At 44.1% G+C, this 26,892-nt stretch overlaps 1 protein-coding gene across 1 annotated transcript in view; it reads right to left on the bottom strand.

Moving 5' to 3' along the window:
- bbox1 (butyrobetaine (gamma), 2-oxoglutarate dioxygenase (gamma-butyrobetaine hydroxylase) 1) overlaps nucleotides 1–12,146 on the bottom strand; it is a 313,722-nt gene extending 301,576 nt beyond the window's left edge. The window contains exon 1 of the mRNA XM_086008110.1: nucleotides 11,998–12,146. The gene's annotated coding sequence lies outside the window, so the exon portion shown is untranslated. The remainder of the gene's footprint in view (nucleotides 1–11,997) is intronic.
- Nucleotides 12,147–26,892: the final 14,746 nt, after the last annotated feature.

Raw genomic sequence — 26,892 nt, 5'->3', positions numbered from 1 at the left:
TCTCCTCCAGCCCCACCCTCCGAGATATCTGCGCTCCTCTAAGTCGGCCCTCTTGAACATCCCCGATTTTAATCGCTCAACTACTGGTGGCCATGCCTTCTGTTGCCTAGGCCCTAAGCTCTGGAATTCCCTGCCTAAACCTCTCCGCCTCACTACCTCTCTTTCCTCCTTTAAGACACTCCTCAAAACCTACCTCTTTGACCAAGCTTTTGGTCATCTGCCCTAATATCTCCTTATGTGGTTCAGTGTCAAACTTTGTTTTATAACTCTCCTATGAAGCACCTTGGGACGTTTTACTACATTAAAGGCGCTATATAAATACAAGTTTTTGTTGTTGTTTTGTTGCCTCTTCTGGCCAGTTGGCACTTCCCGCCATGGTTCATTTGTCGGCTTTTACACCTTGCGGGCCCCCCCAGCCTCCACGTTAAAATCACGTTGACGTCATTGGGCCGTGACTTTTAAATTTAAAGTAGGCCCCCCATCTGCCTGTAGCGGGAGCCTCAGCCAATTTTAGAGCCGGCGAAGATGAAATGGCACGAGCAGGAACCGAGCGATCTCAGGCCGGTTAAGTGGATTCAGCCTAATCTTAACCCCTCCCATCATTCTCGCTGGGCGAGGGGGGGGTTACAATCAAGGCTAGAGAGATGGCCAGAGAGATCTCCATGGAAGGAAGCTTCTCACGACATGTGGAAGGAAGTTGTACCGACACTGAATGCCAACTCTCTCATCCTCAGAACTCCAGGTCAGTAGCACAAGAAGTTCATTGACTTGACCAGGTAACGCGAAACATCAGCCACTCCCTTTACTTTTCAGACACCCTGGGCACCAGCACACTCTTTATCTGCCAAAATTAAGAGCTGTACAACTAACCCTTCACAATTCACTCTGGTTAAAGTGAGCACAAACTAGGGATATTACTTGAAAGCAGAACTTGAAAACCCCCTTCCTCCACTTTAACAAAGAAATACCACTAGATCTCTTACACCAGTTGTCCAACATCACTTGGGAGACAGTTCCCAGTTGCTAGTCTTCATGTAATTCACATGAAAAACTTGTGCACAATGTTCTGACTAGACAGGGGGGCTGGAGGTCTTGCTGAAAATTATAGCAGCAGGTAAGTTCACCCCATATCAGGAGTAGGCCATAGAGCTGCTGCGGAGGCACTCTGCTCTAGCCGTCGGAGATGGTGAGGTTGTGGACAGTGCTGCCACCATTACTGGCTGCACACCTACACAATCACCTTGTAAAGTAGCACACGGCCACGAGCTTCTACACCCTTCTCTGTCTCCTTAATCCCAAGGAGCTAATGCCACCCATTCTTAACTTATACCCTCCTTTCCCTCAGATCAACCATAGCAAAGGAGCAAAGGGTTATGGCTGAGGAGGAGAGAAATAACTTCTTCCTCATTGATTACGAGTATGACAAAGCTGATAATGATGGAGAGGAAGTGAAGGTGAAGCCTGCCTATGCGTTCCTGGACCTACATTCTGCCCCATGTTCTTCTGCCATAACCCTCTCAATTTCACCTTTTTACCATAGTTGTTTTTTTCCTTCCCATGCACCAGCGCAGATACTTTCGCCCAAAGAGAATTAGAGATTTAGAGATGTGGCACCAAGTTATTCACAGAGCATGAGGGAGCAGGAGCAATGAGGGAATCAGTGAGGATGTGCCACCTTCCCAGCGTGGGACCCAGAAATCATGGGTATTCACTTGAAAAGAAGGATGTTCAAGGATCATCACACCAATGCGGACGTTCTAAGATCAGTTGCCAAGGCTGTGCAGCAACTGAGAGGCATGGCTCTTAAGCGTATAAATTTGTCTTGGATGTTAGGGTAAAACAAGCAATAGCGAATCGGCAGCCAGCTTTGCACTCCGCCCAATTTTCTTTTCCATTGAAGTCAATTTGATTTGCTATTGTTCATTCTGCAGTACCGCCCAATGAATTTATATCCCTTAGAGACTACAACGCTAGATCAGAGAAGCTTTTACTTTGTTGCAGTCATTAGTGGAGGGTGTGACCGTTTCACTGGAATTTTCAGCAATCTTCCCACCTCAGAAGCAACAAAGGACCAATCATTGACTCCAACTCCATGGAAGCATAGACTGTATCTCTGGTAGCAGTAGGGTACAGACGGTACCCTGTGTTAGAGTAATCCTTATCCTCGTTATAACTAATTCATAGAAGCTAGACACAGTAATATGTCTGAAAATTAAATACATCATTGTTTCAAAACATTCATCCTAAGACTATATACAGAGCAGTACATACAGTCCTATGTTTAGAAACATATGTGTAATGAACTTCCCAGGAATCGTTAGTGATTGCCTGTTGAGGCCGTTCACGGTAGCCCTCCTTTGAAGGTAGCCCAGGTTCCTAACTGAGCTTTGTTTCACATTACTCGTTCATACTATTTTTTAAAAACAATCATACATTGTCCAATCCTTGCTGAGTTTAACTTTGTTGGGTGTTTTATGACATTTTATGAAAGTGCGTCTCCCGGAACACCTCTATGCTGCCCCGATGACGGATATGTTAAAGAAATCTGTTGCCACTGAAACCTTTCAAGGGCACCGGCCAGTGAAAGGCTTCCCCGTTTCACTTCATCAATTCAGTTAATATCTGACTACGTTCTAACACGGATGGAGAGTATTTCTTTTTAGATTGAAAAGTTGGCATATGTGTTCCTTGCTGCTCTGATGGGTTTTGTCATGACCAGTCCGGAAAGGGGTACCAGAGTACCTGAATACTTCTCTTACTAATAGCAATTGCCGATGTAAGGCAGGCCAATATTTATCTAGCAGAATGACTCCACATGAAATAATCACAATGTTCTAGCCTGTTCTGTGGTCCCAACCAATAATATTAGTCCCAAGACAAGGAGAAGGACCAAATAATGGACTGGGAGAGATTTACGATTCAAGAATATGGCTATTGTTAATTTTTTCTTCTGAATCTTTGCCTTCCAATTGATGTAATAGAATGTATGTAGATTTTTATCATGCAGTGCTAAGAGAAATGGTACACCATTTTACTAAGTGCAATTCGGGAAGAGATTTAGATGAATTGGCATAAAGACAAACATAAGAACATAAGAAATAGGAGCAAGAGCAGGCCATTTGGCCCCTCGAGCCTGCTTTGCCATTCAGTAAGACCATGGCTAATCTTCTACCTCATCTCCACTTTCCTGCACTATTCCCATATCCCTTGATTCCCTTAATATTCAAAAATCTATCGATCTTTGTCTTGAATAAACTCAATGACTGAACCTCCACAGCCCTCTGGGGTAGAGAATTCCAAAGATTCACCACCCTCTGAGTGAAGAAATTTCTCCTTATCTCAGTCCTAAATGGCCGACCCCTTATTCTGAGACTGTGACCCCTGGTTCTAGACTCCCCAGCCAGGGGAAACATCCACCCTGCATCTACCCTGTCAAGCCCTGTAAGAATTTTGTATGTTTCAATGAGATCACACCTCATTCTTCTAAACTCCAGAGAATATAGGCCTAGACTACTCAATCTCTCCTCATAGGACAATCCCCCCCATCCCAGGAAGCAGTCTGGTGAACCTTCGTTGCACTCCCTCTATGGCAAGTATATCCTTCCTTAGGTAAGGAGACCAAAACTGTACACAATACTCCAGGTGTGGTCTCACCAGGGCCCTATATAATTGCAGTAAGACGTCTTTACTCTTATACTCAAATCCTCTTGTAATGAAGGCCAACATACCATTTGATTTCCTAATTGCTTGTTGTACCTGCAATGTGGGAACCTGGTGAAACAATGCGCAAGCAATTAAAGGAATTGCTTAAAGGAATAAATAAGCAGATAGGATGTTATATCAAAACAAGGAGAGTCTCTGGTTTCAGTAAAAGAACTGGCAGAACGATTAAGGCAATCGTTCAGCAATAACAAAGATGATAAAGTACAACTGATCTCAAAGGCAATCATATAATCAGATCCAAAGAGTTAAATGATATAGATTTCAGATTTCCAGCATTCATGGTAGTTTGCTTTTTTTATATAAATCCATTGGATCCCAAATTTTATTAGACAAACGAAAATCTGGAAATCAGATGGGAATGTAGATTGGTGTAAGGTGCGAAGAATTGAATCAGTGTATTATGCCAGGAAGCCTTGCAAGCAGAGTGGCGTTATTTTGGGACTGAATCCTGGGATAGTGCCAATACCATTGCTATCTGTTGGTGTAAGACCGATGGAAGTACTTCAAGTGGAGTTTAAAGGTTGGAGGATGAGATACATAAGGAATTTGTAAATTATCTAAAGATATTAGTCAGAGGAAAAGAAATGGATTCTCAATTGCACCACACACTTCGTGCTGTTCCAGGAAAGGTGGGGCCTGGTTGTGCAGATGTGATGTTTACAAAGCACACTGCCAGCTTGTGGTTTCACTCTGGAAGAATCCCCTGATTATACTACTCAAATTGCTCAATGGAATTCTAAGACGACCAATGTTGTTTATTCGGGGCGAGAAAAATATTTCATTGCAGTAAATGAGAAGCATTACACACACGGGGTCATTTCATGTCAACATTTTGCCTTAGACCACCCAAAATGACTAAAATTGGGGATGAAATATTGGTGCCCGTTAGGGCCCACAATGTGACAAGAATTCAGGTAAACATTACCCTCCAGACTGAAGCCTTATGAGCAGCTGTAAATTTTGGACATCCAATTCCGCCCCTTTCTTGAGTCTTGTATCTGTATTGCAACACAACAACACTTATCATGTACAATATCATCATTATGCAGCAGCAGAGTGATGATATTGAACAATCTATTGCCACCCTGGGTAACCATGAATGGTGGAAGGTGGTATACAATACAGGACCGCATCCCTGGGTAAGAACGACCTCTGCGTTCCTACTAGGAGCACAGCCATGCATCCGGATTGCCCTCGCAGTAATCATTTGTTTGGTTAAAAAAAAACTCAAGTTAAGATAAGAAAAAATACAATAGAAATGTTACCAGAAACTAAGTTTGCGAGGTGACAAAAAGGAGTTCCTTTTTGAGCTTTGAGGTGGGAAATTAAGAATATAGATATTGACGTAAGAAAACCTCTAGGCACTTGGTCTAAGCATTAAACAAAGCTTTAATCAACTGTTTTACAGCATGGAGGTCTAGTTGTGTCCTTCACTAGTTCCTGTTAAGAATGTCCTGCGCAAGCTGGGCCCATGCCCGAGTATTTATACTCTCCCTGGGCAGCGCCACCCGTAGGCCACTCAGTATTATTTCATAAGTCTTTCTTTCATGAATGACTGATTCATGTCAGATATGTTTTAACATTTTTTTACAATCTTGAACAAACATAACAGCTAATTTAACAATTATTGTTAAACCACGAGTAGGCAGAGTTGGTTTAAACAGTATGCTTGCAAATCTTATCCATTGATCACAATGACATTTAAGAAGGATGAAACATTAGACAATATTTAGGATATTGACCAGGATATTCATAAGAACATAAGAAATAGGAGTAGGCCATTTGGCCCCTCGAGCCAGCTCCACCATTCAATAAGATCATGGCTGATCTTCTACCTCGACTCCACTAACCCACACTATCCCCATATCACTTGATTCCCTTAATATCCAAAAATCTATCAATCGCTGTCTTAAATATACTCAACGACTGAGCTTCCACAACCCTCTGGGGTAGAGATTTCCAAAGATTCACCACCCTCTGAGTGAAGAAATTTCTGCTCATCTCAGTCCTAAATGGCCGACCCCTTATTCTGAGACTGTGACCCCTGGTTCTCGACTCCCCAGCCAGGAGAAACATCCTCCCTGCATCTACCCTGTCAAGCCCTGTAGAATTTTGTATGCTTCAATGAGATCACCTCTTATTCTTCTAAACATCTAGAGAATATAGGCCTAGTCGACTCAATCTCTCCTTATAGGACAATCCCCCCATCCCAGGAATCAGTCCAGTGAACCTTTGTTGCACTCCCTCCATGGCAAGTATATCCTTCCTTAGGTAAGGAGGCCAAAAGTGTATACAATACTCCAGGTGTGGTCTCACCAGGGTGATGTATAATTGCAGTAAGATGTCTTTACTCTTATACTCAAATCCTCTTGTAATAAAGGCCAACATACCATTTGCTTTCCTAGACCCAAGGTTCTATGCGTTCAGCAATCTGTTTTATGACCTAAGGTTTAATATCTGGGAGGGTGCATCCACCTTAAATGCTGCCTTACTCTCCTTTCCTCCATTCTCTCCTGCTGCCCCTCCTCAATGCCAAACAAAGGCATATCCTTAGGGAATGCCATACATGCTCCTGAAAAGCCAAACAATGGGTGGAAGGAAGGGAAGATCTCCTGGTGGTCTCATATCCTACAGGCACTCAGAAGCAAGTCCAAGATTATGTAGGCTGAATGCAAAAATAAATTGCTCCAAAAAGTTGTTCTCAGCTGCAATGATCGCTGCTCAAACTTTCAGCAGTCTTTAAGTTCAAAGCTCCTCACTTCCACAATATTTATTATGTAGCTCTAGTTATAAGAGGATGTTTATACTTTGTACAGCATGTTCTGTCTTTGTTGGCTAAGCAAATAAATACTTATGAAATTCGAACAGATTCTTATTTCTGAAATATCAGCTGATCCTGGAACAACTGTGACTTATATTTCTCTATCTAACTTGCACCTTCTGCACTGCAAGTGCTGGGGACTCCGCAGGTGCTTCATGGAAAGGGACAAACCATTCTAAGAAATTTGGGGACATTGATTTTGGGGTGTAAAACTGGCGGAAATGAGTCCCCAACCCCCCAATTTACTGCCTAGAAAAAGTACTTGCCTCGAATTAGCACTGCAAACATGCCAAAGGCAGCGTGGAATTTAGGGGCCCATCTCTCTTGACTGGCAGGCAAAAAGTCATCGTGACAGTCAAGGAAAACTTACTAATCAGTTTTAAAATGATTAATGTATTAAAACATGTAAAATTTTGTTTTGTAATTATTCAGAATAGCAAGAAAGTTACTCTGTGTTGTCTATCGTGAAAAGCAACGGGAGAGAATGCAGTTAATTGGTTTTACAGGAACACTGGAAACTTTTCCATAACGATTATTTAATCAGAGACTTGACCAATATCTGTTTGAAGCTCTGGTCAAATGTTTGCTGTAATTAAAGGCTTTAGTATCAGAATGAAACAAGGCAGTACTGTCTCTAAGTTTGTTTTCAACTCTTTTTACTACTACATTATTATATAGTGGAGACTTATCAAACCAAACTTCTTAATTAAAGAAACTTTACTGGGTCCAGAGGACCTACCGTAGTCAGCCGAAGAGTTTGTACGTAATGTCCTGTTAACAGCTACTTTACTGATCCCCACAACTTTGTACAGATGCAGTTTGACTGTACTATAGTGCATTTTTTTCAATATATTCCAGAAATAAGAATCTGTCCGAATCTTTTAAGTATTTATTTGCTTAGCCAACAAAGACAGAACATGCTGTATAAAGTATAAACATCTTCTTATAACTAGAGCTACATAATAAATATTTAAGGACAAGTTATATTGATCCAAAACAGAGATATCACATTATTTGTGAGTTATAAATATTTATATTAACTCCTGCAACAATCCCAAATTGTATTCTCAACTATATACTCATTTATCCACACAGACACGACGGGCCGTATGGCCTCCTTCTGTGCCGTTAATTTCTATGCTTCTATTACAGTTGCTATATCAGCAATATTTCAATAGTTAGTGAATTGCTCAGGTCTAACACTCTTTTGTACAGTTATAGTTAACTAAAGCTTAGCATTTGAGGAAAACATTCTGCACATTAAGGAAGTGGTATCAGGGCAATTAGAAAATCATAACATGATTAGGAAGAGTCAACATGGTTTTATGAAAGGGAAATCATGTTTGACAAATTTATTAGAGTTTTTTGAGGATGTAACTAGCAGGGGTGATAAAGGGGAACCAGTGGATGTAGTATACTTGGATTTCCAAAAGGTATTCAATAAGGTGTCACATAAAAGGTTATTACACAAGATAAGGGCTCATGGGGTTGGGGGTAATATAGTGATAAAGGGGAACCAGTGAATGTAGTATACTTGGATTTCCAAAAGGTATTCGATAAGGTGTCACATAAAAGGCTATTACACAAGATAAGGGCTCATGGGGTTGGGGGTAATATAGTAGCATGGAAAGAGGATTTGTTAACGGACAGAAAACAGAGAGTAGGGATAAACTGGTCATTTTCAGGTTGGCAGGCTGTAACTAGTGGGGTGCCGCAAGGATCAGTGCTGGGGCCTCAGCTATTTACATTCTATATTACTGACCTAGATGAAGGGACCAAGTGTAATGTATCCAAGTTTGCCTACAATACAAAGTTAGGTGGGACAGTAAGCTGTGAGGAGAACACATAGGGCTGGATTTTGTCAATGGGGACGTGATGGAGGCAGGACTCCCACTTTTTGGGTTGTAGTCCCGCCTCCATCGACTTTTGGCCAACCCATGCTATTTTCCCCTGATTGACCTTGTTAAGCCCGCCCAGCGGGCTCAGCAGGCCAATTAAGGGACACCTGGTTACTGGGGACGTCAGTGATTGACATTTCATTTGTCAAGAGCTTTTGACAGATGAAAAATCAGTGTTTGACCGCTCTGTGAAGCTGTCAAACACTGACAATCTGTCTTCTAACTTGAGTCCTTCTACTCAGACTCAGTTAGAGATCTCTCCAGACCAGAAAGCAGAATGCTGCAGATTTTGATATTTCAGCGGCCATTCTGCTTTCTGTGCCGGTGAGATGAGGGACTCCCGAGACCTGAAGGAAGGAAGCCTGCAGGAGAAAGTAAAGGTAAGTAAAACTTATTAAAACACTTTACACACACCTCACACACTTACCTCTGCACACATGCACCCATCACTCACCTGCACAACGGACATCTCGATCCCTCCAACCTCTGCAGGCCGCCTCGCTAACTTGGCGTGGTTCGGAGCCGTCGGGAAGCCCACACTTCAGGACTAAAAATAGGGATTAGGCAAAAAACTGCCTGTTAACTACCTGTTAACAGGCAGTTAATTGGCACTAATCCCCTTCCCGCCTCGGGGAGGCGGCTCCCCGCACAGGTCGGGTACCCGCCTCCTGGGACATTGGCACGGAGGCGGGTTGGGGGCGGGATGGGTTCGTGCCCCCCGATTCTGCAATTTTCCCACCACTCCCGCCTCCAAACCCGCCTCCATGGGGCTTGGAAATTCGAGCCCAAAGAGTCTGCAAAGGGATATAGATAGACTAAGTGAGTGGGCAGTAAGGTGGCAGATGGAGTATAATGTAGGGAAATGTGAGGTTATTCACTTTTGTAGGAAGAATAAAAAAACAGAATATTTATTAAATGGTGAGAAACTTTTAAATGTTGGTGTTCAGAGAGATTTGGGTGTCCTCGTGCAAGAAACACAGAAAGCTAGCATGCAGGTACAGCAAGCAATAAGGAAGGCAAATGTTATGTTCGCCTTTATTGCAAGGGGTTTGGAGTATAAGAGTAAGGAAGTCTTTCTACAATTGTACAAGGCCCTGGTGAGACCACACCTGGAGTACAGTGCACAGTTTTGGTCTCCTTATCTAAGGAAGGATATACTTGCCTTGGAGGCGGTGGGTGCAACAAAGGTTCACTAGATTGATTCCTGGGATGAGAGGGCTTTCCTATGATGAGAGATTTTGTAGAATGGGCCTATACTCTCTGGAGTTTAGAAGAATGACAGGTGATCTCATTGAAACATACAAGATTCTGAAGGGGATTGACAGGATAGATGCTGAGGGGTTGTTTCCCCTGGCTGGAGTGGCTAGAACTAGGGGGCATAGTCTCAGGATAAGGGGTAAGCCATTTAAGACTGAGATGAGGAGGAATTTCTTCACTCAGAGGGTTGTGAATCTTTGTAATTTTCTGCCCCAGAGGGCTGTGGATGCTGAGTCTTTGAATATATTCAAGGATGAGATATAGATGTTTGGACGCTAGGGGAATCAAGGGATATGGAGATCGGGCGGGAAAGTGGAGTTGAGGTCGATGATCAGCCACGATCTTATTGAATGGCGGAGCAGGCTCGAGGGGCCGAATGGCCAACTCCTGCTCCTATTTCTTATGTTCTTATGTCCATTCAAAAGATTGAAATCGGGGATGTGCAAGAGGCCAGAATTGAAGGAGCGCAGATATCTCGGAGGGTTGTGGGGCTGGAAGTTTACAGAGATAGAGAGGGGCGAGACCATTGAAGGACTTAACAACACAAAGATGAGTTTAAAAATGAGGTGTTGCTGTACCGGGAGCCAATGTAGGACAGCAAGCACAGGGTGATGGGTGAGCGTGATTTGGTGCAAGTTAGGATACAGGCAACATAGAAGATAGGAGCAGGAGTAGGCCATTCGGCCCCTCGAGCCTGCTCCGCCATTCAATGAGATCATGGCTGATCATCCAAATTCAGTACCCTGTTCCTGCCTTCTCTCCATATCCCTTGATCCCCCTAGCCTTAAGAAATATATCCAACTCCTTCTTGAATATATTTAATGAATTGGCCTCTATTGCCTTCTTTGGTAGAGAATTCCACAGGTTCACCACTCTCTGGGTGAAGAAATTCCTCCTCATCTCTGTCCTAAATGGCTTACCCCTTATCCTTAGACTGTGACCCCTGGTTCTGGACTCCCCGACCATCGGGAACATCCTTCCAGCATCTAGTCTGTCTAGTCCTGTTAGAGTTTTGGATGAGCTCAACTTTACGGAGGGTGGTAGGGTAACCAGGAGAGCACTGGAAGTAACAAAAGTATGGATGAGGATTTCAGTAGCAATATAATAATTTATATAATTGATATGATACAATATAATAAATGATCTGTGTTACGGCCCACTTTGGTATTGTGACGTCAACAGACCATTTCCCAGTAATTTTTTTCTCTCCCTCTCTTGAAAACATTGATTTCTTGATGGAGAAAGGGTCCCACGAACACAGATGCTATTCGGTATCTTGAGTGGCCAGTCTTCATTTATGCGGAATGTCATTGAAATGTTGTCAGGTTAGTCATCAAATGGGGCATCACAGCCAATCCAAGTCCTGTTTTCACCAAACACACACATACTTCCAGCAGGGGTTGCTAGATAGCAAATCAGCAGCGAATTGTCCCCTTTTCCAACCCAGGTTCAGTAAGGTCAACTTTAGCACTGCACTCCCTCCACATCCACATGCCCCTCATCACGGCTAAAATGAAATAACTCAGCAATGATTTACATAGAATTGCATAGGATATACAGCACAGAAATAGGCCATTCGGCCCAACCAGTCCATGCCAGTGTTTACGCTCCACTCGCGCCTCCTCCCGTCTTTCCTCATCTAGCTCTATCAGCACAACCCTCTATTCCCCTACTCCCTCATGTGCTCATCTCGCCTCCCCTTTAAATGCATCTGTACTATTCGCTCCAGCCCTAGGACTGACTGGAAAAACTCGCTGAGTCATTGAGAAGCAATGTTATGCAATGTGATGGGTATGACTGTTCTCTCTTGTGTGTGTGCCCCACTGGGTCAAAGGTGACCCTGACGCGCAGGCGCGCATCCCCACCACACACGCAGGCGCAGTGCGCCGACTGCAGCTCGTCAGGCGATTGACAGCTCGGACGAACCAATCGCTGTCGAGGGGCGGGCTCAAGCTGGCGGGCGCTTCGACCAATTGCGGCCTGGAATTGAAAAGAGCAACCTGGGCCCAATCACGGTAAGTCCCAGGAGAAGTTGGCTGCTTTCTGCCTTTAAAGCTAGACTCGCTCTTGTGTGTTTTTTATACTTTGTTTTAAGTTAATTTGCGCGGTTTACATCCAGCACCAGCTCTTTCTTTCCCCCTTGTTCTTTGGCCTCCCCACCCCTCACTGCACAGCAGCTGGTCGCTGGTGGTGAAGAGGGTTTAAACCTGCCCTGGAAAGAATTCACTCCTCCCACCCTAAATAAAAATTCAAACATCCAGTTGATTGACGTTTGCGAATGTAAAACAGTTCCCCTACCTGCGGCCTACAGCTCCCTGGGTTTGTGCTGAACACCACCACCTCGGTGCCAGCAGCTGTTGTTTGTGGGTGTGGTATCGTCAGTGATTGTCATCGGTTTGACCAAAGTATCGTTAGGAGGGGAGGAAGTCAATCACTGTCAACGTGCTTTGGGGTGAGTTTAAAGAGCACATTGTGACAGACTTGTGAAAGTGTTTACAGTTGGTTTGCCAATTTTTCACCAAGCCCAGAACTGGATAGAAGGTGGAGCCAGGTGCGTAGTTTAGGATTTTCTTTTTTTTTTAGTTTATTGTAAAGTATTTCAACTGTGGGCTCAACTGTCCAAGGCAAGGGCACATTTAAGCTGTCTCTCTGGACATAAAGCAAAATACTGCAGATGCTGGAAATCAGGAACACATTTATAAAAAAAACTGAATACCTTCAGCAGGCCAGACAGCATCTGTGGAGAGAACACACGTTAGCGTTTTAGTTGTCAGTCAGAACTGGAAGCTGTTCCTGTTTACTGTAAACCTTGCAATATTGGACAAAAATCAAGTTTTTACTGCTCTGTTTACATCAAATAGGATAACTGCTTAAAAAAAACTAAATATAGATGACAATCCTAGTTTGTTTTTTGTTCATAGATAACAATAATGTAAATTACATCAAAGAACATGTCCCTTTGTGGCATAATTATGACAAAAATAATATATGGCTCTGTTGGGTTTTTCAAAGAAAAACAGCTGCGCAGATATCTTTTCACAAGTGCGAGTCAAACAGCTTGGCTGCGTTCACAAAATACAGCTCTTGCAATAAAAGCTGAAACCAGTGGATGATCCCTATTGTGCAGTGGTACGGTGGACCCAACAACAAAGAGGGTAGAAACAACATTTGAAAAGTTTTCAAATTATGTTGGAACAAAATTCAGTCAATGATTTGTTACATTTTTATTGCAAAAATCAGTACAGTTACTACCACCAAATCTAGGTTCTTGAAAGTGATTAATTACTTGCCTGGTCCAGTCTGTAACTAATGCAGTTTTTTTTCCACTGCTTTCATTGTGAGATTGACTGACTTTTTCTGGTAAACAACTACAGGTTATCTTCCAATAAAATCACAGAAATAACATCACCATTTTTAATGTTTCAGTGATGACATTCATTAACCGTATTGATTGCCATGAGCACCACATCTGATATTGCCAATCATGGTCTTCATCTTAACCTACAGATTCTCGATAGAGGTTTTTTAAAATTGTGATGCATTTTGGTATGGTGGATAGGAAAAGACCATTTCCCCTACTTGAGTTAGTGAGGAGGGTCACTTGAGAGTGAGAGCTCTTTACATAGTTATTAGAACAAGGAATGCTTTTCCACAGGGAGTGGTTGAGATGGTGACCATTGTATCTTTTAGAGGAAGAATGGATAAAGATTAGAAACAGGAAGATACAGGGCAGTGGGATTAGTTTTGGATTGCTCTACCAAAGAGCAGGCACAGACATCATGAACCAAATAGCCAGCTGCTATGCTTTAAACTTCTTTGGTTCTATGTGGGATCGACCTGGGGCTAGCACAGTTGCTGATAGCTGTGCCTTCACTTTGCACCAAGCAGTTGCAGAAGGAATGTTGGCTTCCAGACATTCACACATTTATTTAGGTAGTATTGCAACCAATTTATTGGGTTTGCTTCTGTAAGGTGTCAATCTTGGCTTAGTGGCAGCACTCCTGTCTCTGGATCAGAAGGTCATGGGTTCAAGCCCCCACCCCCACTCCAGAGGCTTGAGCACCTAATCTCAGTTGATTATCTAATGCAGTACTGAGGGAGTTCTGCACTTTTAAGATGTGCTGTCTTTCAGTTAAACCAAGGTCCTGTCTGCCCTCTCCGGTGGATGTAAAAGAGCTCATGGCACTATTCAGAGAAGAGCATTGGAATTCTCCAGGTGTCCTGGACAAATCATTTATCCCTTATCCAACATCACAAATACAGTTTAATTTGTCATTTATCTCATTACTGTTTGTGACACCTTGCTGTGCAAACATTGGCTGCCATTTCCCTACGTTACAACAGTGACTACACTTGAAATTACTTCATTGGTTTTGAAACACTTTGGAATGTCCTGAGGCCGTGAAAAATGATGCATAAATAAAAATTGTATTCCACCACAATCTGTAACCTCATGTCCTGGCATATCCCTCACTCTACCATTACCATCAAGCCAGGGGATCAACCCTGGTTCAATGCAGATTGTAGAAGAGCATGCCAGGAGCAGCACCAGGCATACCTAAAAGTGAGCTGCAAACCTGGGGAAGCTGCAACACAAGACTACATGCATGCTAAACAGCAGAAGCAGCATGCTATAAACAGAGCTAAGCAATCCCACAATCAATGGATCAGATCAAAGCTCTGTAGTCCTGCCACATCCAGTCGTGAATGGTGGTGGACAATTAAACAACTAACAGGAGGAGGAGGCTCCATGAATGTTCCCATCCTCAATGATGGCGGAGCCCAGCACACGAGTGCAAAAAACAAGGCTGATGCGTTTGCAACCATCTTCAGCCAGAAGTGTCAAGTGGATGATCAATATCGGCCTTTTCCTGAGCTCCACACCATCACAGAAGCCAGTCTTCAGCCAATTCGATTCACTCCACGTGATATCAAGAAATGGCTGAGTGCACTGGATACAGCAAAGGCTATGGGCCTTGACAACATCCCGGCTGTCATTTTGAAGACTTGTGCTCCAGAACTAGCTGCACTTCTAGCCAAGCTGTTCCAGTACAGCTACAACATTGGCATCTACCCGACAATGTGGTAAACTGCCCAGGTATGTCCTATCCACAAAAAGCAGGACAAATCCAATCTGAACAAAGCAGCCTGCTTGATTGGCACTCCATCCACCACCTTAAACATTCATTCCCTCCACCACCGGTGCAATGTATCTGTAGTGTGTACCATCTACAAGATACATTGCAGCAACTTGCCAAGGTTTCTTCGGCAGCACCTCCCAAACCTGCGACCTCTACCACCTAGAGGGACAACGGCAGCAGGCGCATGGGAATAGCATCACCTGCAAGTTCCTCTCCAAGTTACACACCATCCTGACTTGGAAATATATCGCCGTTCCTTCATCGTCGCTGGGTCAAAATCCTGGAACTCCCTCCCTAACAGCCCTGTGGGAGTACCTTCACCACAAGGACTGCAGCGGTTCAAGAAGGCAACTCACCACCACCTTCTCGGGCAATTAGGGATGGCCTTGCCCACATCCCAGAAACAAATAAAAAAATAAAAAAGTTCTTTATTTCTTTAGACCTGATGGGTATTCTAGCACACTGATCCATTGCTTCTTCAGGAAGACCTTTACAATCAACAGTGTGTGAATTAAGTTACTAATGTGCTGGACAGTGTGCCAGTAGCCCAGTTACAGATGGGATCATTTAGTTTTGTAGAATGAGATTACACAAATGATGACAATCACATTTAAAGCAGACCTGTAACGAAGGTAAGGAACTTTCTGCTTAACTTTATAATCACATGCCTGCCTGAAATTAGAAGTTTTTAAAAATTCATTTGATAGCAGAATATTTTATCCTGTGTTCTTGCATCTCTAAATGTTGGTTTCTGACATTCCTGTTCACCACCTGACCTTGTAATTGCCTCTCGTACACCCTCAGGCCACTGATGCCACATGAGTACCATTTTCCCACTAAATCAGAAAATGCTGGAAGTGCACAACAGCACTGTCACTGTCGGCATCTGCAAAGAGAAGATAGGTTAACAGTTTTATATAACTCTTTGTCAGAACATTTTTCCGCACTTGTTTGGCAACACAGACTATTAACAGATGTTTTTCTGAGTTCGTTGTGAACTAATGTGGCTTTTTCCATTGAACATTATCATATTTTTAAACTAAATGCACTGTAACAACCACTTCTGATCTATGCTGCATTTATCTAAAAAATGAGTTAATCTGTCCGTACAGTGTCCGCAATAAAACAGGGGAGCTGGAGGCAATCATGCATTGTGAGGAACCAGACATAGTAGGGATTACTGAGACATGGCTACAGAAAAATCAGGACTGGGAATTAAACATTGCCGGGTATAACATATTTAGAAAAGATAGAGAGGGAAAAAGGGGAGGTGGAGTATCTGTACTTATTAGGGATAACATAATGGCAGTAGAAAAAAATGAAGCAGATATCAGCAAGACAAAAATAGAATCCATATGGATAGACATAAAAGATAATAAAGGATCATTCACACTAATAGGCGTAGTCTACAGACCACCTAATAGTGGAAGGGAGGTGGAGGAAGAAATATGCAGACTAATTAGGGAATGAGTAAAAAACAAAGAATAATAATCATGGGGGATTTCAACTACCCCGATATTAATTGGATAGAAGAGATAGGTAAAGGAGGTAAAGGGGATAAGGGAATGGAGTTCCTACAATGTGTACAGGACTCCTTTCTAACCCAATATGCAAAAAGCCCAACAAGGGAGGATTCGCTATTTGATCTAGTAATGGGGAATGAACCAGAGCAGATAAGAGAAGTAAAAGTAGGGGAACATCTAGGCAGTAGTGACCATAATAATATAAGCTTTAAAATAATAATTGAGAAAGACATAAGTATGACAAAGACCCGGGTAATAGATCGGAGAAAAGCTGATTTTGAGGGGCTTAGAATAGAACTAGGGAAAATAAAATGGACAACAATATTGGCAAACAGTGACGTAGAACAGCAATGGGAAACATTTAAAATGGTGTTCAACAGAGTCCAGGAAAAATATATTCTGCTAAAAGACAAGAACAAGCTGAACAATAATGAGACAATGTGGATGAATAAAGTCATCAGGGAAAAATTGAAGGTAAGAAAAGAGGCATACATTAAGTACATGGACAACAGGGGAGAGTATGATAAGGGAGAATACGAAGAGATTAGGAGAGAAGTCAAAAAAAACAATTAGGAAGCAAAGAGGAACTGTGAAATTAAATTATCAAGGCACATAAAACAAAATAGTAAAATATTTTACGGCACGTAAATAAAAAAAGATCGGGATGCGAATAGGACCATTAAGGGATAATACCACAGGCAGCGATAGAGAGACTTTGCTTCAGTATTTACCAGGGAGATAGAACAGGTGGAGATGACATCGGATGATGAGATTATTAATGAGATAACTGCATTTAAAATAAAACGAGATATATTAATTAAACTAATGAAACTCAAAGAGGATAAAACCCCTGATCCGGACAGATTACATATCGCGCATTTTAAAAGAATCTAGGGAAGAGATATTTGGTAATTCATTAGAAAAAGATGTAATGCCAGAGGACTGGCAGATAGCTAATGTAATAATACCTATATTTAAGAAGGGAGATAGAACATGTCCACGGAACTATAAACCAGTCAGCTTAACATCGGTGGTAGAAAAAATACTGGAATCCCTACTAAAGGAGAAAATGGAAGAACATCTAGAAACCAAAAAATACAATAATAAATAGTCAGCATAGATTTCAACTGGGAAAGTCTTGCTTGACCAACCTAATTGAATTTTTTGAAGTGGTAACAGAGTAGTAATGCAGTAGATGTAATTTATCTAGATTTTCAAAAGGCCTTCGATAAGGTACCACATAATAGACTGATGGATAAGGTCATGGAATGCGGAGTCAGGGGACAAGCAGCAGAATGGAAAGCTAGTTGGCTTCAAGGCAGAAAGCAGAGAGTAGAGGTAAAGGGTAGCTATTCAGAGTGGCAGAAGGTGGGAAGTGATGTTCCACAAGGATCAGTGCTGGGACCACTGTTGTTCACAAGTTATATTAACGATTTAGACTTTGGAATCAAAAACACAATTTCTAAATTTGCGGACGACACCAAATTGGGGGGAATAGTCAATACTGAGGAGGACTGCAACAAATTACAAGAAGACATTAAAAAACTTGCAGAATGGGCATATAATTGGCAAATGAAATTCAACACAGATAAATGTGAGGTATCACATTTTGGTAAGAGAAATAGGGAGGTTACTTGGAAAATAAGAATGTAAATGGGGTAGAGGAGCAAAGGGATCTGGGAGTACATATACACAAATCACTAAAAGTATTGACACAGGTTAACAGGGCCAAAAAAGCAAACCAAGCACTGGGGTTTATTTCTAGAGGGATAGAATTGAAAAGTACTGAAGTTATGCTAAACTTGTGTCAAAGCTTGGTTAGACCACACCTGGAGTACTGCGTACAATTCTGGTCCCATATTATAAAAAGGATATAGAGGCACTGGCGACGGTGCAGGGAAGATTTACAAGGATGATGCCAGAAATGCGAGGGTATACCTATTGGGATAAGTCTCTTTTCTCTTGAAAAGAGAAGGTTTTGATAGAGTAGATACAGAGAGAGTGTTTCCACTTGTGGGGAAGAGCAAAACTAGAGGCCATCAATATAAGATAGTCACCAAGAAATCAAATAGGGAATTCAGAAGAAACTTTTTTCCCCTGAGAGTGGTGAGAATGTGGAACTCACTACCACAGGGAGTGGTTGAAGTGAATAGTATAGATGCATTTAAGGGGAGGCTAGACAGGCATATGAGGGAGAAGGGAATAGAGGGTTATGCTGATAGAGTTAAATGAGGAAAGACAGGAGGAGGCTCAAGTGGAGAGTTAAATGAGGAAAGACAGGAGGAGGCTCGAGTGGAGCATAAACACTGGCATGGACTGGTTGGGCCAAATGGCCTGTTTCTGTGCTGTATATCCTATGTAATCCTTCGTAACTGGAGGAGGGATGGAAGGTGTCTGAACAGTATCTCAGCAGGGTGCAGTGGAGGGAAGATTGGAAAAGTATGTCAGCAGGGAAGGACGGGAAGAGAAGTATCTCATTGGGGTGAAGGAAACTACCTCACTGGGGCAAGTTGAAAAATTCATTGGGCGTCATGGAAACTATCTCAGTGGATGGTGGGCGGGGTGTGGGGGTGGTAGAGTTGAATAAGTATCTCAGCTGGAGGGGAAGGTTGGAAACGTACCTTAACTAAATGTACACTCTCGGGAGCCGCAAGCCTACATTTTGTTGTACTGCACTTGTGCACTAACAATGACAATAAAAGTTGATTTGATTTGATTTGATTTTTAGAGGAAATCTATCTCAATAGGGGGCGGGATTCGGACAAGTACTCATACAGTTGGGGCAGTGCTTGGAAAAGTCCCTCAACACTTTGGGGATTGACAGGGTAGATGCTGAGAGGTTTCCCCTGGCCGGAGTGTCTAGAACTAGGGGGCATAGTCTCAGGATAAGGTGTAGGCCATTTAAGACTGAGATGAGGAAGAATTTCTTCACTCAGAGGATTGTGAATCTTTGGAATTCTCTGCCCTGGAGGGCTGTGAATGCTGAGTCTTTCAGTATGTTCAAGGTTGAGCTAGATAAATTGTTGGACTCTAGGGGAATCGAGGGATATGCAGATCGGGCGGGAAAGTGGAGTTGAGGTCGATGATCAGCCATGATCTTATTGAATGGTGGAGCAGGCTCGAGGGGCCGTATGGTCTACTCCTGCTCTTACTTCTTATGTTCTTAACACGAAAAGTGGTAGTTCAAAAACTAACTCATAAGAGGATTGGAAAAGTCTCTGGGGAAGTGGTTAGAAAAGTACCTGAGTGGTAGGAGAATCTACCTCAGTGGGAGGGAGGGAGTGATGTTGGAAAAGTCCCTCAGCAGTACGGGGGGTGGGGGGTGCTGGTGCTGGTGGTGGGTCGTAGCAGGGGAGGTACAACAGTTCCTCGGCGATGGGAGTGTCCAACTGTTCAATAAGTGAGGGTGGGGGGCTGGTTTTTCCACCATTGGAAGAGGTTCCAATATTTTTAGAGCAACACAGCTACATTTTTTATAATGTTTAATAGGTGCCAATGTATTTTTTAAAAATCATGATTTTTCACTGTGAAGAAGTTCCAATAATTCAAGTTTTAAAAGTTTTTTGGGGGGGGGGTAAAAAAAAATAGATTGTTCCTATCTGTACTGGCAAGGTGCCTTAATTTCTGAACAGGCACTGCTTTTCCAGGTTTGCTCCTGAGATAAGGTATTATGCTGTGACATGTTATGGTGTTACTAATGTTAGCAAAACTTAACATTGTAAAGCCCTATTACAGCACTGCAGGCATAACAGGTATTGCAGGTAATGGGATTATCCATAGGACCAAGTTAAAATAGGAGCTTTCAATGCATTTTGAAATGGAATGTTGTGACCCACCTACCATTTTTTATATATATATTGATAAACTGCTCAGAAGTGTAAGCAACGTCAGTTCTGAAGATGGAAACTTTTCCATTTTTGTCACTCAATAGCTCCAATGTGGGTCAAATGCAGAGTAAAGCTCCTTTGCTTCGCCCAATCTAATAGATTTCCATTTTCCACACCAGCTATTCTTGTGGTCACTCAGACTAAATTAAGGACCACAACAACTTGCATTTATATAATCTCCTTGGCATTGGAAAGAAATCCCAGTGCTTTACAGATTGGAGAATGAAATGGACACTAAATGGGAGAGAAGAGAATAGATTGAATAAAGTTAAAGGGTGAGAGCAGTTTAAGAGCAAAGTCTTTAATAGGCTTTTGAAACTAAGGAAGAGACAGAGAAGGTAAACAGAGATTTGGGGAAATTCCAAAGGGCAGGGGCACAGTGGCTGAAAGAGCAACTGCCAGTGATGGAGCAAAGAGAACAGGGAATGAGGAGTAGATTCTATCAGTTTGCCTCGGTGGTAGCACTCTTGTCTCTTGTCGTGAGGACACCACCCACCAGGTACATGGTACATACTCATGTGACTCGGCCAACGTTGTCTACCTCATACGTTGCAGGAAAGGATGCCCCGGAGCATGGTACATCAGCGAGACCATGCAGACACTGCGACAACGGATGAACGGACACCACACAACAATCGCCAGGCAGGAGTGTTCCCTCCCAGTCGGGGAACACTTCAGCAGTCAAGGACATTCAGCCTCCGATCTTCGGGTAAGCATTCTCCAAGGCGGCCTTCGAGACACACGACAACGCAAAATTGTCGAGCAGAAACTGATAGCCAAGTTCCGCATCCATGAGGACGGCCTCAACCGGGATCTTGGGTTCATGTCATGCTACATGTAACCCCACCTGACGTAGGGTCATCCAGACTCGAGTTGTCGTTGGCTTGTTCTCTCTACACAGATGCGGCCGGACCTGCTGTGATTTCCAGCAAAAAAAATGTTTTTTGTCTGATTTTTTGTTTTTCATACAGACCCCAGCATCTGCAACATTTGACCCCTTGTGACCCCACCTCATTGTTCTTTGATGCAATGTTTTCCTGACTGACCTGTTTGGACACCATTCACACCTTTGATTGCTGTGATTATCTCTCTGCCGAGGTGTGATAAATGGCAGTTGGAAAGATTACCTGTAAACATCTGACATTATTCTCTGACTATATAAGCTGTGTCTTTATGCATTTCTCCACTTCACCTGATGAAGGAGCAGCGCTCCGAAAGCTTGTGATTTCAAATAAAGCTGTTGGACTATAACCTGGTGTTGTGTGACTTCTTACATCTGAATCAGAAGGGCATGGGTTCAAGTCCCATTCCAAAAGTTGAGCATATATTTTAGGATGACACTTTGGTACAATACTGTGGGATTGCTGCATTGTCAGTGGTGATTATTTCCTATGTTTAATAAGAAGTATTGTGATTGGTGAATGGGGTGGTTCTCTGTGTTAGTAAGAAGTATTGTAATTGGTTGTTTGTTTCTACCTTGAGATATATGCTGTAAACTCATTGGTAGTGGATGTCAGGTGATTTGTGGTGGCCATCTTAAATTCAGTTCTCTCCAGTCATGGTTGGAGACTGGTGTTGAAAGATGTGCTACTGGATTTTTAAAGTTAATAAAGCCTAGATTAGAAAGGCAAATCTATTCTTTATTTCAGTCAGGGTTACTGTTTTTCAGATAAAACTTTAAACCAAGGCCTTGTCTGGCTGTTCAGGTTTTTGTAAAAGGACACCCTGGCACTATTCAACTAAGAGCAGGGGAGTTTTTGCAGTTCCCTGGCCAACATTTCTCCTTCAACTATAATCACCAGAAACAGGCCATTTATCTCATTTATTGTTTATGGGATTTTGCTGTGTGCAAATTGGCTGCCACGTTTGCCTATGTAATAATAATAGTGATTATGCATCAGAACTGATTCATTGGCCGTAAAGTGCTTTGGGATGTCCTAAAGATGTGAAGAGCATTATATAAATGTAGGCTTATTTGCTCTTAGGCCAGTATCAGAGGACAGATGGATGCAATCAGAAAGAGTTTATTGGATTTGCGTCACAGTGAGGCTAAGGCTTAGGGAGATGAGGATAAAGATCTTGAAATTGATTCATCAGGAAGCTGGTGGAGCCCAGTGAGGACCAGGTTACTGGAAGGGCAGGGCTCCTGAGCAAGCACGAACATGAGTGCAAAAGCAAAATACTGCAGATGCTGGAAATCTAAGATAAAAAGAGAAAATGCTAGAAACACTCAGCAGGTCCGGCAGTATCTGTGGAGAGAGAAACAGAGTTAACGTTTCAGGTCGATGACCTTTTGTCAGAACTGGAAAAGGTTAGAGATGCACCAGTTTTTAAGCAAGTACAGAGACAGGCAAAAGGGGGAGTCCAAGAAGGAACACAAGGGGAACAGAAAGCAATGAAGGTGAACAAGGTAAAAGAACATGAGCAGTGGCGCTCTGAATGAGTGACACTTTGTGGAGGATGGAAGCAGGGAGGCCAGCTTGGAGAGCATAAGATTAGTTGAGTTTTGAGGTAATAAAGTATTTAATTAAAACTATGAATGCAGTGGGAGAGAGGTAAGCGCAGGGGAAAAGGATGGCAATCCTAGTGATGGATTATTCATGGGGAAGTAAATTCAGCGTAGGATCAAGGAACTCACCCAGGTTCCACACCTCCAAACTTAGTGTGAGATGCCATTTGGAGAGGTTATGGGCAGAAGCATGTAGGAGCTTTCCCCCGATATTATAACTCATTGAGGCAGTTAGAGAATCAAACAAAGGTCTTGAAATCAAACAAAAAGGAAGAACGATAACGCCTCTCTATGATATGTATGGAACCTGGCCCTGTGCTTCCAGAAGATGTTGCCAAGGGGTAGATTATAATGGCTGAAGAGACGCCCTGGAGTACATCATTGATAATTGTGCAGGGACAGGAGGAGAAACCATTGAACGATATGTGGTGCCATTGGGACAGATATGAACGAAGCCAGGAGAGTGTGTGCATAAAACTTTCTTTTTGAAAAACTGGGGAACGAAGTGGCGCAGTTTGTTAGACACTGGCCTTTCTCATTTGTGACCTGGGTTCATGTTCATCCCAAACTGATGGGATGTAAGTCTCCTATGTCTGCTAGCTGCACTGGGGTCAGCTGTGACTCAGTGAGTAGCACTCTCGCCTCTGAGTCAAAAGGTTGTGGGTTCAAGCCCCATTCCAGAGACTTGAGTACAAAAATCTAGGCTGACACTCCAGTGCAGTGCTGAGGGAGGTGCTGTCTTTCAGATGAGATGTTAAAACATGGCCCTATCTGCTCTCTCAGGTGGATGTAAAAGATCCCATGGCACTATTTTGAAGAAGAGTTGGGGAGTTATCCCCGGTGTCCTGGCCAATATTTATCCCTCAACCAACATAAAAACAGATTATCTGATCATTATCACAATGCTATTAGTGGGAGCTTGCTGTGCACAAATTGGCTGCCGCATTTCCTACATTACAACAGTGACTACACTTCATTGGATGTAAAGCACTTTGGACGTCCTGAGGTTGTGAAAGGTGCTATAGAAATGCAAGTCTTTTTTCCTTTCTTTTTCTGGCACTCTGTGAAGTCATTTTGGGCACTCTCAATCCTGTTCTTAGTGAGCACAGTTTGTTGCTTGATGCTTCTATTTTTCAGATTGAAGCACTACCTTGTCTACATGGCATTGCAACATGCTCAAGTGTACCATGCAAGTAACAGTGAAAAAAATAACTTAAAAATAAAAAAATATATTACAAGCTACCCTGTTCAAGTGGAACATTAGTCTTATGAAAGGCAGTTAAAGTATCACTCTCCCCTCCACAGAGGAGATAGTCCAATCTGTGCATTTTGGAGACATGCCATATCGCATCCCTCAAACAGAAAATGTCTGCAGTATAACGTGTGATGAGTCTGTTTCCACCTGGTTGCCATTCATTTGAGCAGGGATCAGTTTCTTCCCATTCCTGGATGTCAATCCCTACACGGCAACACTATTGAAAAGTTTTGTGCTGACCAAAACTCATAGGGAAAATAATTAATCTTGGGAGTATTGCGCTGCTGTTCCTGGCCAAGTGATTGTTCCCTTATAATAGGATTATTTGATTAGGTGGAACATTTACTGAAACACAGATTCAATCGGAATACATTCTAGTGGAAGATTGCAAGACTTTTTGAGAGTAGAGCTATAGTCTGGGCAGCACCTCAATTGAAGTAACCAATAATAAATATTCAAAGTTTTATATAAATGTCCTTGACCAAGTACTGCGGTTCTTGCTATAAATAATTTTTTCATAACATGTTAAGTATTCATGAGTTATAGTTGTTTAATGAGGGAGTCAAGACTCCTTTCTAATTTTTACTCAGGATGCGGTGTCACTGGCGAGGCCTGCAATTATTACTCATCCTGAGTTTCCCTTGAGAAGATGGTGGTGAGCCGCCTTCTTGAACCACTTCAGCCCGTGTGGTAAAGGTACTCCCACAATTCTGTTAAGTAGGGAGTTCCAGGATTTTGACCCAGTGATGATGAAGCAACATATATCTTGACTAGCTGAAGTGCCCGGCGGTGCCGAGGGTCTTTTGAGGGCATGTTGTTGTTGGAAGGGAGAGAGAGGGAGCGACTGGGGGGAAGAGAGAGAGCGACTGGGGGGAAGAGAGAGAGCGAGGGGGGAAGAGAGAGAGCGACTGGGGGGGAAGAGAGAGAGCGACTGGGGGGGAAGAGAGAGAGCGACTGGGGGGGAAGAGAGAGAGCGACTGGGGGGGAAGAGAGAGAGCGACGGGGGGAAGAGAGAGCGACTGGGGGGAAGAGAGAGAGCGACTGGGGGGAAGAGAGAGAGCGACTGGGGGGAAGAGAGAGAGCGACTGGGGGGAAGAGAGAGCGACTGGGGGGAAGAGAGCGCGACTGGGGGGAAGGGGGGAGAAGGGAAGGGGAGGAAGGGGGGAGGAAGGAGGAAGGGGGAGGGGAGGGGGGAAGGGGAGGGAGGAAGGGGGGAGGGGGAGAGAGGGAGGAGGGGAGGGGGAGAGAGGGAGGAGGGGAGGGGGAGAGAGGGAGGAGGGGAGAGGGAGAGGGGGGAGGGGTGGGGGGAGATGGGGGAAGGAGGGGGGGAGAAAGGGAGGGGGGAGCCAGCAGACCCTCTCCCCTCTGCCGGCGATGGCTCCGCTGAGCTCCGTGCCGCCCCACGCACTGACATGCCGAGCGCAGCGCCCCGGTCAGCCCGAGCCCCGCCCTCCCGAGGCCGGGCCTGAGGCGGCTTGAGACGGCCAATTGCGGCTGGCCGGGCCCAGTTGCCTTGGTAACCCTCCTCCCCTCTCCGCCTCCCGATCTCCGGGCCTGGGCCTGAGCGACTTGAGACGGCTGATTGCGGCTGGCGAGCACTGTTGCTGGGGTAACCCTCTCCGCTCCGCTCCCCCTCCCCTCCCGAGCCCCCCCCCCCCCCCGCGCTAACCTGCTCGCTTCCCTCTGGCCACGCTCTGTGTGGAGGTGCACGTGCACCGTGCAGCGCGAGGAGCTTGCAGTGAGCCCAGCCAGCCTTTACCAAGATGGCTGGCCGCTGGTTCGGAATCGGGCCCAGCGGGGGAGTGGGGGGTGGGAGGAGCTTGCCACAAAACAATTGCCTAGGGTCCAGCATGGCTGGCAACAGACGCCCAGGCTTCGAGGCCTACCTGCAAAAACGGGGAAAGGTAGGAAAATTAATGAGATTAGATAAAAGATTTAGAAAGTAATTAACTTTTTTTTAAAACAATATGGCCTAGAAATTCATTATAGCCACTTTTGGGGCGGTAAAGTCGGACGGCCGCTAAAGTTTGCGCCCGGCGCAAAGTCGAGGCCACTTCGCCGATATTCAGTAGCTTCGCCCTAAGAGTTTGCTCGAGCGCTAAAACTGGCGATGCACGACTATCTTTAGGCGCTAAGCCGGCGGTGCTGAGCGATACCGCCGAGGCCGGGCGCAGCGCAGGTGCGGTCATTTCTTGATTGACAGCAGACACCCTGGCGCCAGCCAGCTCTTAAGGGGGAAGGGTCGAGTTGGTCTGCTGCCACGCCCTGGACACTGCAGCCCTCCAGCTAGGCCTGAACACTGCTGCTGGACCCAAATAGCGCCTGAAAGGATGGAGAAGGTCCGTGAACGAGCGCAGCGCTTCTCAGAACATGATCTGAGGGTGCTGGTTGGCGCTGTGGAGAAGAGACGCCATATCTTGTTTCCGGACAATGGGAAGAAGCCGGTGGCCCGCGTCTACCAGAAAGCCTGGAGGCATGTCGCCACCAGGGTGACATCCAACAGTGAGGTCCCCAGGAGCTCGGTACAATGCTGCAAAAAGCTAAATGACCTCGCCAGGATTGTCAGGGTGAGTACCCTTTCCAGTGTCCTCCTCATCCTTGCATATGCACCTCACATTATGGACAAAGGGACGTGAAAGCCCTAATGGCCAGCCCTCATGCAGCAGCTATGGGACAGTCATGAACATCAATTGCACATTCTGCACTTAACACACTGGCCAAGCTATTTGACCATGGGAGGCAGTGCACACAAGATCAGGGCTACACACTGGCCAGGCTATTCGACCATGGGAGGCAGTGCACACAAGATCAGGGCTACACACTGGCCAGGCTATTCCACCATGGGAGGCAGTGCACACAAGATCAGGGCTACACACTG

The sequence above is a fragment of the Somniosus microcephalus genome, chromosome 15, assembly GCF_052327205.1.
Source record: "Somniosus microcephalus isolate GS21.2 chromosome 15, FLI_Smic_1.0, whole genome shotgun sequence".
In the NCBI taxonomy this organism is placed as follows: Eukaryota; Metazoa; Chordata; class Chondrichthyes; order Squaliformes; family Somniosidae; genus Somniosus; species Somniosus microcephalus.
The sequence above is the reverse complement of the archived record's forward strand: the minus strand, read 5'-3'. Positions and strand labels throughout refer to the sequence as shown.